Source organism: Anastrepha ludens, chromosome 5, assembly GCF_028408465.1.
Source record: "Anastrepha ludens isolate Willacy chromosome 5, idAnaLude1.1, whole genome shotgun sequence".
NCBI lineage: Eukaryota > Metazoa > Arthropoda > Insecta > Diptera > Tephritidae > Anastrepha > Anastrepha ludens.
The window spans coordinates 46,284,454-46,298,434 of record NC_071501.1 but is presented as its reverse complement, the minus strand read 5'-3'; the positions used below and the strand labels follow the sequence as shown (position 1 = coordinate 46,298,434).

The window sequence follows — 13,981 nt, the reverse complement described above, 5'->3', positions numbered from 1 at the left end:
TTAAAAAATGGCACTGAAGTTGACCCTCTCGAAAAATTGGATTTGGACGATGTTTTCCATTTTGGCTCTTCTATTTATCTGAAACACAAAAGCCAAGAAAATTAGTAACCAGTACAACTGTAGCTATGTCCCGTACTAGAAAAAAAAAATTTGACAAAATGGCGCGGTCTTGAATTTGACACTCTAACACCACCAGGCCAAAAAAAGTCGTTTCGAGATAAATGAGTTTAAAATTTGAGGTACAGGAGGATCGCGCGCACCGCTCTTTATGGGCTGTAGAAGCTATAATATTGGGAATTTCCGCATGAAAATTTCACAGCATATTCTTAAGATACTATACTTTCGAAATATCGAAAGAACAAAACATTGATTTTTTGAAATTTCTAGACCACCTTAAGACTTAATAGTTTTAAACGTAAGAAAAGGTCTCACCTCCTTCAAAATAAGTGAATAAATGCCACATTACAATATTTCATATCTTCATATTATCCAAATTCCGGTAAACTATAAAAATGTTTATATAATTTACAATATTGCCACACATATAAAAAAGCACTAAAGGAATTATGTAATACAATTTAGAACTAAATATTTATTGGTATGTCTTTGAGTCCAAAGTGGACTTACGCCATTTTCCAACCAATCATATTTGTACCTTCATTAACTACGAACATTTTTAATGATAAAAACAATGAAAGTTTTAACAGATTTTTCAGAAATAAGTTGATAAATGAAAAGTTCGTGGTAAATTGCATTAATTCTTATCATTAAACAATTTTTTGTTAGAATAGACGCACAACGCTTTCAAAGAAAGCGACTCGCACGCCGCATGCTCAGAAGTCGGGCAACCAAACAATTTATTTGTTTTTGCTGTAGATGGAAAAAATATATGCGAAAATATGGAATACCTTCTACTCAAATATGAACGAGACGGTATCAATAAAACGGTCGGCGGAGGCAAATACATGGCAAATTTCAGCGTGATATGTCACATAGTTTGTTTTCTGTGCTACTGTAAACAAGTCAAGCTCGAGTGTATTCTTCGAATTTAACGATGAAAATTCAAGTTGAACAAAGAATTTGTTTGAAGTTTTGTTATTCCAACAAAATTTCGGCTTCAGACGCCTTAAAAATGTTGCAGACAACCTATGGGGACTCTGCTCTATCGCGTGTACGTGTTTTCCAGTGGTACAAATCGTTCAAAGAGAGCCGTACATCGGTTGAAAACTTGCCTCATGAACGTCGTCCAGCAACATCAGTAAACGACGAAAACATCGGAAAAGTAAAGAAAATTGTGCTTGAAAATCGCACAAATCGCAAAATCGGTTAACGCTGAATATTATTTAGACGTTTTAAAGCGTTTGCGCGAGAACATTCGTCTTAAAAGGAAGGAATTGTGGGACAACAAGTCATGGTTCTTTCATCACGATAATGCACCAGCTCACACATCACGTCTTGTTCGCGATTATTTGAACAAAAATAATGTTAATATCGTTCCGCAAGCACCGTATTCGCCTGATATGGCTCCATGTGACTTTTTCTTGTTTCCCAAGCTCAAGTTGCCGCTCCGTGGAAAACATTTTGAGACAATTGAAGTCATAAAAGAGAATTCGAAGAACACACTCGAGCTTGACTTTCTTACAGTAGCACAGAAAACAAACTATGTGACATATCACGCTGAAATTTGCCATGTAAGCTTATAACAGTCCTACCAAAAAACAAAAAAATTATTTTTGCCATATGTCATCCGCGGACCGTTTTATTGATACCGCCTCGTTCATATTTGAGTAGAAGGTATATATGAAAAATATTGGCTACCACAACGCATTTGAATAATAACGCAGTTGGGCTTAGCAGTGTAAAATTATGACAGTTTGCCATATAATTTTTCAACTAAGAAGTAGTATTAAAATCTGAGGTCTGACCTTCTTTTGCGTCGCAAAAAAATAGTACTAATTGTCTCCCTTCTCTAGAAGTAGGGTTTTCATGGGTTGTCGTTGTCAGAAATCCAACTCAATAGAAACCATTTCATGAAATACGTAGAGGCTAAATTCGAAAAATGAGAGCCTTTAATTCCCCTTCTGTTGTAATATTAAAATAAATTGATTAATATTTCTACGAAATTTCGTTTTAGTTCCGTTTTCAAAGACAATAAAGTAATTAGGTGGTGATCTGATTTTTTTTTCTTTCGAATAGTCTCAAATAAATTGCAACTAAAAATATTTTCCTGAATTTTTGGGGAAATCATTATCGATTCCGAAATTTTCTTTTAGTTATTTTCTAATGGCCTTTCCCTTTCTAGTCGCACGACCAATAAACAAATCCAAAGCCAGCCAGCCAAGTTGCTCGTTAATATGAATTTATATGGCACGTTTAGTGCACTTTTCTTGCAACGACAATTGGGAGTGAATAGTTAGTTTATGCCAGTAGGTCCTTGCTTTTGGCACATATGAGTCTGCAGCATAAAAAATAAATCAAAAGTAAATAAATAAAAAAATAAAAACTATTTCGCTGCTGACTGCTGCTGGCCTTCACCGCTGGAGGCACACAACCGGCCACAATGAGCAGGCCTAACAGCCACTAAAGAAATAAAAACAAAAACTTAGTAACCCGCCAACAGGCAGCCTAGTTAGCAAGGCCAACAGTCAATAAGCAGCGGGCAACGCTCACTTGATCAGCATACCTTCTCACAAACATACCTCCAAAAATATACATATATGCATACATATGCGAGTACAATGCACGTGCATACTCGTTCCCAAATGTATGTTTGTATGTGTGTACAAGTGTAACATACAACTATGGCACGCAAGCTTTGACAGGTGCTGCAGTGGGGTGCCAATTAGTATACAATTTCATAGTATTTTGTATAGGCCTCAATGTGGCCTTTTTGTATATTTCTTGGTTGAATAGATTTTTGCCACGCTGAATTAAGGTAAAGACACCCTTTTCAAAAAGAGAAAAACCAAAAAAAGTTGTACCTAAACGTATGAGTGAGCGTCGAATAATGGTGATAGCGACAAAAAACACGACCGCCGCCAGCGAATGGTAATGAAATTGGTAAATCGAAATGGAAATGGTTTCATAGAAAGTGGCTTTTGATGCTAACTTTTTTTTGTAATTTTTCTTATGTACTTTCAAAGCGTGTCGAATGCGCAAACACAACTCGAAAGGGCACCAAAACGAATGCGGTTACAAGCAATGGAGGCTGCAGCTAATAACAAAATGTTTATTGTTAATGTGTTTTTAACATTTATTGAGCTTCGACAAAAATTATGATCTTTTGAAGTGGGTTCCTTCCTTCCACACATTTGCCTCGTTTTCATTTGTGATATGCAAGTAGAATAGGGAAAGCGGTAAAAATTTGTTATTGTAGGTTTTTAACAAACGACAGGTGTGTACTTGTATATACATTAGGGTTGTTCGTAAAATATTAAATATCTAATAATAATTAATAGGACTATCAATAAGTTCGTGCGGTTTTTTTTCGAAATTTGAAACTTTATTGACGTAAAATGGTTACAAATTTAATATTCAAAATATTGTCCATCGCTTACTACTACTTTTTCCCATCTTTCTGGCAATTCACGGATTCCCTTTGTGAAAAATTCGGTCGGTTTTGCCGCAATCCACGAATCGATCCATTTTTTGACTTCATCGTAATTACGGAAGTGCTGGTCAGCCAGGCCATGTTGCATCGATCGGAAGAGATAGTAATCGGATGGCGCAAGGTCTGGACTATACGGCGGGTGGGGTAGGACATCCCATTTGAGCGTTTCTAAGTATGTTTTGACCACTTGTGCAACATATGGCCGAGCATTGTCATGTTGCAAAATAACTTTGTCGTGTCTATCGGCGTATTGCGGCCGTTTTTCTCGCAGTGCTCGGCTCAAACGCATCAATTGTCGTCGGTAGACATCCCCCGTAATCGTTTCATTCGGTTTCAGTAGCTCATAATACACAACACCCAGCTGGTCCCACCAGATACACAGCATAACCTTCAGGCCATGAATATTCTGCGCCGACGTCGATGTTGAAGCATGGCCAGGGTATCCATACGTTGCCCGACGTTTTGGATTGTCGTAATGGACCCACTTTTCATCGCCAGTCACAATTCGATGCAAAAAACCCTTTCTTTTGTGCCGTTGAAGCAGTTGTTCGCATGCCATAAAACGGCGTTCAACGTCTCTTGGCTTCAATTCATACGGCACCCAATGGCCTACCTTTCGGATCATTCCCATGGCTTTTAAACGTTTGGAAATGGTTGATTGATCAACTCCCAAAGTTTTTGCAACCTCTTCTTGCGTTTGAGCCGGATCTTGATCGAGCAATTCCTCCAATTCGGTATCCATGAACTTTGGCGGCGCACCCTCGCGCTCTTCGTCTTCCAAGCCAAAATCACCACTTTTAAAGCGTGCAAACCACTTCTGGCACGTTCGCTCAGATAGAGCATGCTCACCATAAACTTCCACCAAGATACGATGACTTTCGGCTGCTTTTTTCTTCATATTAAAATAATGAAGAAGAATTCCCCGCAAAAACACATTATTTGGCACGAAATTCGACATTTTCAAGTGTGGTAAAAATACTGTTGTTTACGCTTCAAATAAAAAACTTATACTGACGTTTGTGCCTTACGACAGTAGCTCTCCAATGAATGTTTGGAAATGTGGATCGATGGAATAATAATCAAGTTACGCCATCTGTTGTAAAACCGCACGAACTTATTGATAGTCCTATTATTTTTTTTATGCTGTATAAAAAAAAGGTTTACGCAAAAATTTCAATAATTGAAGTAAGTTTTAAGGCTCGCTATCAAAAGTTAATAAAAAATAAAAATTTACAAGACTGATTTAATTATATGCATCAACACTGTTGCTGAACTCGAACAAACGCTAATATTTATGAAAGATGATGTCTCTAAGATCACCTTGTTTTGCGTATAATTGAAGTTTCAAATATGAAAGTGTAATTAGTTTATCGAAAATATCGCGTATTATTATGGTATAAGTCGATTGCTAATAAACTTTCTGTCTACAGACTTCTATTTTAGAATTTAAGGAGCAGTTTTATTCCAGTTCATTTTAACCCTCTGCTTTCCGTTTAAATGAAGATTTTTCACCTCCTCTCAAAATATGTACAAAGTGGCGCAAAATTAATCACCCTATGAGACAACTAACATAGCATACCTTGAGCATATCAGACTTATGAAATCGTCATTGAAATCAAAGGAACAAAAGCTCAAAATATACAAAACTACTTGCAGCGCGATGAGCCTAAGAGACATAGGAAGCTGGACAACAAGATCGTAAAGTCACAGCAAGATCCTCCTACAGGGACCATCGCTGCTCAAAAACAAATCAGACAACACAGTCCCCGACCTTAGGTTAGGTTACGTTAGGTTAATCTGGTTGGCAATAAGCCACGCATTGACCTTTTGGTCGCTAGCGATACCAGATGGAGACCGACCTCTATGAGTACTTAAAGTAGACATCATAGAGGATGTCAGTGCTTTTGACGATTCTAAGCAGCGCTGGGAGATCCGCTTTTGAGATGTCCCCCAGACCCTCAAACAATTGGGCTCCCAGGCATTTTAAACGCGTTTTTAATAACGCCGGACAAACGCACAGAAGGTGTTCTAAAGTTTTCTCAACATCCTCTCTGCATTTCCTGCATTTGTCCGTGTTAGCAATCCCTATCTTGTACGCATGTGCAGCCAATAGAATATGACCTATGATAGTTCCGCATTCCTTTCGCGAGAGCGTAAGTACGAATTGAGTAAGTTTTTTGTCGTTAGTTCTACACATGTGGTTAGATTAATCCACCTAGCTTCCACTTTTCATGTAGTCGTCCATTTCATTGTATATTGTATTTAGCGGTTTTGGTACGTCGTTCTCTTGTTCAAATGGTAGTGTCACAGCACTTTTTGCTATCTCATCAGTAGATATGCAGCCTACTGTTTCCGGCTAGCCTTTCTATGGACATAAGGTGAAATACTCCAGCAGCAACCAACCTCCTCGCGGATTTCGCTGTCAGGTTTTCCGCCATAAGTTCAATAGGTGGCATGCTGAGTATAATTTCCAGCGCCGCCGTTGGAGTTTCACCGCCTCTGTTATGCACAGAGCCGCGAGTCGTTGAATCCCCAACCTTAACTTCAAGAAAGCATTTACGGTACGTTTTCCACCGAGAGTCGAATGGGGCAAAGGGAAGGTGATTGGAAGATACGATATTGAAATCTACACTGACGGTTCTAAGATGAATTTTGCTGTGGGAGCTGGCGTCGATTCCGAGCCACAACAACCTATCTTAGTCAATTTGACTTCCTGATTATGCGCTTGTAAATCACTAAAACTCTACAAGGAAGTTGGTGCATGAGTAGTTATCTTCTCAGACAGTCAATCAGCTATAAAGGCCTTAGACTGCAACTCCATTTCATCCAAACTAGTCTTACAGTGTAGAGAGGAACAAGAATTGGTTAGCCATTGGCTTGAAATCACTCTGATAGGGATTCCCGGTTATAGGAACATACGGGGTAATGAGATAATGGTTGAGCTAGCAAGAAAAGGTTCGACACTAGACATAGCATAGGCGGTGGCAGTCGCCACTCAACATAATAAAACCATCCATTTTTTCACACTATCATGCTTTAGCCGAAAGAAGATGGAAGCAAATAACTACATGTATTACAACAAAAAACTCATGGCCGTCATACAAAACCAAAGAACGAATCACTTGCTAGGATGTTCTCGGCCAAATATCTCACGCGTCACTACAACCCTTACCGGTCATTGGAAAGTAGGGGAGCATGCAGCTAGACTCAACCTCCCTTTCAATCCCATCTGCAGAAGCTGTCAAGCGGAAGGGGTAAAGGAAAGTCGTTTCCACTATATATGTGAATGTCCAGCGCTAGCAAGGGCACGAATTCGCTCTTTCGGTAAGCCTTTTTTACAGCAAAATAATGAGATCTCAGGCATCGAGATAAAGAATTTGCTGCTATACTTGGATCTCACAAAACGGATCTGACTTAAAAAAAAAAAATAAACAAGACATCATCACACGAGAACAGTGGTAGTAAAACATCGCTAATTAGGATTATTACAGTAGAAATACTCAAAAATTTCAACAACAACAACAACAACATAATAAGACCGCTTCTCACCCACGGTATGAGAAACATGGATCCTTAAAGTTAATGACGTGATTTTACTGAGGCAATTAGAAAGAAAAATTTTCAGAAAAATATTCGGCCTTACACGATTAGAAGACGGTACATGCCGTATAGGGTATAACGACGAGCTCAGTGTTTTAATCGCGGGACGAAATGTAACGCGGTTTAAAAAGTCGCAACGGTTACGGTGGCATAGGTACGTCCCAAGAATGAGCAGCGAAAGAGCGACCAAACGAGTTTTTGAAGCAAATCCTGAAGGAGCAAGAAGGAGAAGACGGCCAAGATGACGATGGTTGCAAGGCGTAGAAGACGACATACGTAAGATGAGAATCTCACAACATAGAGCGAGACCGAACAATCGAGAAGAATGGAGGCGAATTGTAGAGGAGGCAATTGTCGCCCGGACTGTAATGCCAATATGATGATGATCGGAAGATTTATAACTTTTGCAAATGGCGTCGTATGCAAATCACATTTGGCACTTGTGAACTAGAAAGCTGCAGTATCCAAGCAGATAAACAATTGGGCTCATAAAGGTGAAAATAAATATTTCCTAAAAATCATTCAAAAGTATTTTTCTTTATTTAATAAAAAAATTATTAAAAAACGAGTATGGGTGATTAATTTTGCGCCACCTTGTTCAAAATAAAGTTAGATGACTAAAATGCTCCATAGAAATTTTGTATATATGTATAATTGGCGCTTACATCCTTTATCGGATGTATGGCTGAGCTCCTCCTCCTCCTCCTCCTGTGATATGCATCTTTATGTTATGCCAAAACTGGAGGGACCTACAGTTTTAAGCCGACTGTGAAACGTTGTAAAATTTACATTTTTGAATTTGATGCAGTTGGATTCATAAGTCCAGACTGGTTTGAGCACATATTTACGAGGGTTTGCGGTTTACTGGCTGTACATGTTTCGAAATATTAATCCTAGGGCTTTTCCTTTGGCAACGCCATGCGTTTTCCACATAAGGCGTATATCCAAATTTATTTGAGAAAGACCGAACGGCCCTTAATTATGTACAAAATCTGGTTTATTCGAGATCGAGTATTTTACAGTCACTCATTCAAATATGTGGCCAATCATATGGTGTGCAAAGCAGTTTACCAATGGAATAGTGTCAACTGCCGAACATCTGAAATGTACCCTTTGAATTATGTCGCCAATTACCACAACAAAACTACATAAATATGATGAAAATTATGCATAAATTATCCATGACGCGTAAATTAAAAAACTAGACATAAGAATACATAATAAGTTGGTATCCCAACATTCAGGCATGCGACCAACCCAGTGAACGTTTACGCTTGACTCGCATTGCGATTATTGGCCGATTAGAAGATGCACCTTACGCGGGAAAAAGTAGCGCGCAAATGACTGAATTTTGAATTTTTGAGAATTATGGCTATAAACAAACGAGAGTGAAGTAACTGCACTGAATTTTGTTAAAAATAGTATATCTATAAAAAAAAATAAAAAAATCACAAATAGCTAAATGAAAGTCAGAAAGCCATAAATGTTGGTGAATTGGCAATCGTTGCGAACTGGATTTTTATGCTCGTTAGGCTGAATATTTCGAATAGTAAAGGCGCGTGCAGGTATCTGTCGAAATTTGCATTTATTACCGGTTGTTTTAGCGCGCGCTCGAATACATACATACATACAGCATAAGCCCTGTCTGTCTGGCCATACTGATTTGACGTGCCTGGCTCGTGTAAAGGTGCCATAAATTCTTGTTTGCTTGCTTGATTATGCGTGTGTATATTTATAATTGATATGCGATTATTAAGCAACAATTATGGCAAACGAAATTTATGCACATTTCGATGGGAAGTAGGCGTGGTTGATTCGACAACTATCAACAGAGCGAACAGCAGTGAATTTTGTTTCAAGTTTTTGTTTAGAGTTAGAAACTTAAAAATTTTGTGATGTGAAATTTAGTTTATCTGGTATTACAGAACAGAATTATCGAAGAGACTCGGATTTTGCAGCAACTGCAAATAGAAAAGTTTTGCTAATAGGAGATCTATACACAGTCTGTCAAATATGTGTAACGCACCCAGTGCGGCAATAAGGCTGAACACTCTAAATAAGTGGTCAAACACGGATTATGGTCACGGTAAAATCCTGGCTGGCACTTTGGGGCTTCCCGGACTGGTGGACTGTGCACTCCCGCCTATACTTGCCATTATATCGTTTATGACCCTCCTACCCTCAAGGGAAGTGTGGAAACGGGACGATGTGAGACAGGGCGAGTCCATCCATGTATACACAGATGGCTCAAAGCTCGAGGGCAGGGTCGGCGGAAGTGTATATTCCGAACATCTGGGGATCTCCTTCAGTTTCCGGCTCCCCGACATCAGGCTGAACTGATGGCAATAATAAAAGCCGAGACACTGATACAGTGTGATGCGATGTCCGGAAATGATATCTACATTTTCACTGATAGCCAAGCGGCGATAAAATCCCTTACAAAACAGGCGACAACCTCCAAGGTAGCCATGAAATGCCGCACATCTCTTAACGAGATGGCTGAGTCATTTCACCTAAAGGTAAAATGGGTTCCTGGCCATCGCGACATTGAGGGTAACTGTAGAGCCGATGAACAAGCAAGACTCGGCACTAAAATGACTGATGAGTACATAGATAATGACATAGGGATACCCTTACAAACATGTAAGCTACTCATCCTTGAATAAATTGTAAAGAAAGCAAACGAAAGATGGCGTAATGAAGCCATCTGCAAAATCGCCCGTCAACTGTGGCCGACTCTAAATGCTAAACGCACAGAATCTCTGCTAAGCCTAATAGGTAGACACGCCCAAAGGATGGGTGGGCAAACACATGACTTTTGTAGAAGTTGTCTAGATGAGGAAGAGGAAGAGACAATCTCGCACCTACTGTGCCACTGACAATTTTTTAATGAGTTGGAAGATCTCAGTTCTACAGAAATCAGAGATATTTCAAAATTTTTGAAAAGCACACATTAGTTTTAGGAGTGATAGGGACAAGCTCCCCACGCGGCATCACAATGGGCTATGAGCCTGAATGTGTCGCACAGGACAACCACTTCAACCTAACCTATCCTAACCTAACCTAACCTTATAAAGAATGCTGCTGAATTGGCAGCTCTCAGGCGGATCTATGTAAATCCGGGTAGTTTCGGTAACGTAGAGGCGACTATTGGAGGGATAGGCATCTAAAGAATAATGTCATTGCTTATAACTCTATCAGTTGAAGATAGTAAAATAAATATAAGTAAACGAATGATATCACCACCCTAAGGAGGAGGTGTATGACTGTCATTCGGAAGTACACGAAACCTCGGTCACGAAATACGAATTCACATAAAAAGTTTTTTCTAGTGGCGGTCACCCCTCGGCAGGCAAAAGCAAACCTCAGAGTGTATTTCTGTGTTGGAAAAGCTCCTCATAAAAACCATCAGCAATTCACTCTTTTTGTTGTGAAATATTTAATTTGTACTTTAAAATAGATAAGTATATTTAAATGGGAATCTACTTACGTGCTCATCCACCGAATATGTCAGCTCGCCATCATCGTATAAAACAAACCATCGCCGCTGCCATCTCTGTAAATATAAAATAGAAATTCATAAGAATAAGTAAATCAAAATTTCATAGTTCAAAAACATGTGATATAGTCATACATACATACATACAAACATACACACATACATACATACATACACATACATACATATTTACATTTTCTCCATATGTGACCTGGTCTATGAAAAGGTACCTTACGTGTCAAAAAGTCATTTGTTAATTTTTTGTTGATTCGAATAGTGTGTGAAAGGCTCTTTAAAATGGTGAAAACCAGAAAGTCATAATATGTTTAAAAGTTTGTTAAAAGTAAAAAAAAGAAAAGTACAAATACGAAAAAGACTGATTTTTTTGTCATGATGCAAATTAGAATAACGAAGACAATAATTTGTGCAAATTAAAAACTGAACCATTCCTGGACAGTCTGAGGTCTAATGAATACGATACTGAAGTCTGTTTTCAAAAAATTTGTTACAAAAAATGTATTCATAACTTTATAAAGTTACAAGGTTTGTTAGAAGTTTAACTTTAACTGCTGTTTTCTCGAATACTTGTTTTCGCACGTAAGGTACCTTTTCGTAGACCAGGTCACATATCGTCCCCTTAGTATAACAATAGCCTATGAGCATTTTTGAATTTTTGGATTCTCCATCGTCGATTTTATATGTGGTCAAAATTTTGTCAAATTCTAGTTCCACAAAGTGGGTCAAAACGTCAGTCAAAAAATAATAAATATTTACAGACAGAACGAGATTTGAGTGAGAGCTACTCTCGACAAAAAGTTTGAAATTCATTTTCTCAAAACATCAAAAAATTTATAGGCAATTTTAATACTAAGGGGACGATATAATGAATGCTCGATATATGGAAGCTTTTGAATATTGAAACATTTCATTGAACATTTCAAAATACTGATCATTTTCGATACCTGTTTAGGACTATTTAGGCAACTGGCAAAAACGACACTCTAAGAAACGTCTCATGCCTACTCTACTGTGTGACGCTGATTCGTGGGCAAAGGCGAAAAAGATTCTATAGATGATTTATCCCTTCGCGTCGAATGCCACAGACGACGGGACGATGAACTGTATGAGCATTGGTCACTCACTTTAGCGAGTCCATTGGCCAGGTCATATCTTACGAATTGCTACAAATGTTCCAACCCGGAAAGTATGAGGTATGAAAGTAGGATGTATGTAAGTAATGACAGCCGCGTTTTGTTCGACTTGGCCAAAATCGCTTACGCAGTTAATGCACGAATAAAGAAGAGAAGGAAAATATAGAATATCACGGAAATACCAGGAAGATGCCTTTTTTCTTTGTCGAGCTTGACCAAAAGCGCTAAAACAGTTAATCTTCTTTAAGAGGAAGAAAATATTAAATATTTCCTCTTCCTGGTGGCAATAAAGTTGTTTTTAGAAATCGAATCGGTCGGAGTATTAAAAATATTGTTTACTGCTTTTGAGTTAAATACTCGTACGTAGGCAGCAGCATAACACAAAATACGTATAAAGTAGTGTTCAACTGCCACCTTCTTTCAATGCCGCTGAATAGAAAATAGTATAAAAATGTCAATGCAAAAAGGATAATTGGAGAAAATTGCAATTTTAAAAAGTTCGATAGCCGCAACAATAGCACTGATTGTTGACATTAGCACTGTTATGTTCATTCATCATTGTTTTACAGCGCTTATGCTCGTACGTAGTCACATACATACGCACATATATTTGTAGGTAACTAAACGCTCGTTTTCAGCCTTTGATGTATTCATCCCCGTGCTATTAACAGCCGACTTTTTTTTTCAATGACTAAATAATGCCAATTGTTTATACACAAATATCCTCCTACGCTCTCTTCTGCACACACAAACATTTTTTAGTACATCGAGTTGCATGCAACAAGAGCCGCTCGACGTCAACACGATTTGGTGGCAACGTCAACATTGTTTATGTTTATTTCGCTACGATATTGTTGGTATTATTATTGTAATTGCTACAACGTTTTGTGAATTTTTAACGCATGTTTTATTGTTAATAATTGTTGTTGCTTTTGTTAATACTTCTCGCTTTTTTGCCGTTGCTCAGAGTTATGGTTGTTGTTTTTTTCTTCATTTTTTTATTATTTGTTTTTTTGTGACGTTGCCGCTAATGTTATTTTCTGAAAAGTAATAATTCAGCTGGAACCGCAAATTACAAATAACAACAGCAACAAAAACAAGCAATAGAATGATAACACTAACAATACAATACAACAACAGCAATAGCATGGGCATCTGCATGTAGGATTTCTAGTGCATTTGGCCACAAATGCGGGGGCAATCAAGGCATGCGAATGCACCCATACATGCACTTACATATGGAAGTGTGTGTGTGTGTGTGCATTTACACGCCTCATATCACTCAGCCACAAGCGTATGCATGCAATAGGTGCTTATGTACATATACACTGGTGGGAAAAATAATGGAAACAAGAGCGCGGCATGCCCTACAGGTTTGACTATTTTTTATGAAACCGTCCAGTTGCTTTTGCATTTACTGTAAAGCTTCGTTAACTAGTGCTCCATTTTAAGGTTGCATTTTCTATTTATTTTTCCGCTATTTTTTTAACATTGAATTGTGATAGTCAAGTATTTTAGGTGGAAAAGAAATATAAACAAGGCACGTATTTTCCTTTAAAGGCTAGTACTAACTTCACAGCAGTGAAATTTCGCTAGCAACATGCATTTGGCTGACCGTGAAATGTTGCTAGCAACATTGATTGTCAAATGGGAAGAAATCCCAAATTTATGTGTATTTCTCCAGAAGCAATTGGCAAATTTGGTAAGAAAAGTGTTTTTAAACAAATTAACACACATCCATATATGTATATGGACACAAAAAAATGTAAAGAAGATTTACTTATAGTCTTTGCGAAGACGTTTCGCTTAAAAATGCCATATCTTCGGAGTATCCAACTCAGGCACTTCATTCATAAATAAAAGGCCATTTTTTGCTCAAATTTAAATGAAATGTGTATCTTAAATTTTTTATATCCCTGTTCACTCCGCTCGGGGCATAGGCCCTCGACAAAAATCTTCCATCGTATACGGCTCTGGGCTGTTGTTTTTGCGCCGTGCCTTGTGATATCGGCATCTGATAGTTCGCACAACATCGACCTCCACCATGTGATCTTTGGCAGACCGCGACCTCTGCTCCCTTGCGGATTCTAGCCTAGCGCCATTCTCTTAAATAGCTGTAAA

The 13,981-nt window shown here is 38.3% G+C and overlaps 1 protein-coding gene across 1 annotated transcript in view; it reads right to left on the bottom strand.

The window, feature by feature from the left end:
* Positions 1-10,760, bottom strand: part of LOC128863059 (protein outspread) — a 51,026-nt gene extending 40,266 nt beyond the window's left edge. Inside the window, exon 1 of the mRNA XM_054101957.1 lies at positions 10,701-10,760. The gene's annotated coding sequence lies outside the window, so the exon portion shown is untranslated. The remainder of the gene's footprint in view (positions 1-10,700) is intronic.
* Positions 10,761-13,981: the final 3,221 nt, after the last annotated feature.